The sequence below is a fragment of the Pseudophryne corroboree genome, chromosome 6, assembly GCF_028390025.1.
Source record: "Pseudophryne corroboree isolate aPseCor3 chromosome 6, aPseCor3.hap2, whole genome shotgun sequence".
Lineage (NCBI taxonomy): Eukaryota > Metazoa > Chordata > Amphibia > Anura > Myobatrachidae > Pseudophryne > Pseudophryne corroboree.
In genome coordinates this window covers 437,099,340-437,100,849 of record NC_086449.1, presented here as the reverse complement: position 1 = coordinate 437,100,849, position 1,510 = coordinate 437,099,340, and the positions used below count along the sequence as shown (strand labels likewise).

General features: G+C 41.9%; 1 pseudogene; it reads right to left on the bottom strand.

Annotated features, from left to right (window-relative positions):
- Positions 1–1,150: 1,150 nt before the first annotated feature.
- LOC134937385 (5S ribosomal RNA) lies at positions 1,151–1,268 on the bottom strand (annotated as a pseudogene).
- Between the last annotated feature and the right edge of the window lie 242 nt (positions 1,269–1,510).

The following is a 1,510-nucleotide window of genomic DNA, read 5'->3' as shown; positions in this document are numbered from 1 at the left end:
GGGTGTTCAGGCCTCAACCCGCAGAGATGCAGGAGGCATCTTCCGGCTCCGAGAACCGAAACACCCAGCTCCCCGAGGTAACGTACAGGTGTACCCATTGCCTCTATAATATATCTGTCATGTGTTTAGGGCAATTCTGTAGGTGCTGACCAGGAGCTCTGAGGAGGCACATCCACTCCACTTGCCAGTCAGGCCACTCCCCCTCCCTCAATTGTCTATTTGGTGCAGGTGTAACTTGCAGTGTTCTCAGCGGCACACCTCTCTATAAGCGCAAGGAGAGAGCTCCTTTTTTATTTGTGGGGAAAGGGGGGTTTGGGGCAACTGGACCCTCCCCTTTGCCTATGATATATAAGTGTCAGAAATTATGTTAGTGGGCTGAAGAGTCAGAAGTGGCCAGTTCCAACACTGTGCTCTGCTGTACAAACTATGCATCTCCTTTGTGGAGTTCTAATAGGTCGCATAATTGGGAAAGCTGTCCCGAAGAAATGGGAAATTAACTTTTATAAACAATTTTTATAAGGCTAATTATGCTAATTTAATTTTGGGTGAAATAATGTACACCTGAGCTCTAGCAGACCTTGCAACTTTAGGGAGAGAAAAGAAGACTCTTGGGTGGGCGCAATCTTATTTGCTTGGTAAATACCATGTCATGTTTAGTTAGAATAAAACATAACTTTTAATTCATACATCGTTAAAATTGGTATCTCACAGATAGTACAAGGGGAGATATTCACAGAAACAATGAAATAAAGGTCAAGTTCTAGGATTCAGTTTCTAATCAAAATCAAGCAGTTTAAAAACCAATCAAAGTAATTTTTATACAAAATTATCTATATATAAACAAATATAAGGTATGTTCTGGTCAACCTTAATCTCAAGCTGGTTTGGGGGTGTAAAACATGAATTGTTATTACACCCTCTCGCCCTGAGCAGTACAGATAAAACTGTGTTGATAGGGCCACAATGGGCCAATAGGCACGTGAGAGGGCCTCAAATCAATTTTAGTGGAACCGTATAGACGACCGTACCGCCTAAGTGCTCACGACAGGTACATCACACAAGATAAGGGATAGCAATCACAGAAAGTGAAAGGAGAGAAGTGGTGCTTCTGCTGTTAGTGTTGTATGACGTCAACAAATTTGTTCATACAGCTCTACAACACTTGGTATTCCGTGAAGGTCTCCCTTACAAGTACTAACCCAGCCCAACATCGTTTTGATTCCAAGATCAGACGAGATCGGGCATATTCGATGTGGTATGGTAGAGAGATTAGACTGGGTTGTTGAAACACTAATGAGAGTGCACCTAATTTGAAAAAAGTTTGAGGAAGATACTAAGTTCAAGATGAGTCATCAAGCATAGTGGATCTGCTGTCTGTGTTAGGCAGGTAAATACCCCTGGATCACAGATGAGAGTCCACTGAATAGGTGCAGAAAAAAAATGAATACATAATGTATTATATTGATCTGTTGCATCAAAGTATACTGCGCAGACTTAAGAGAAGAGTACC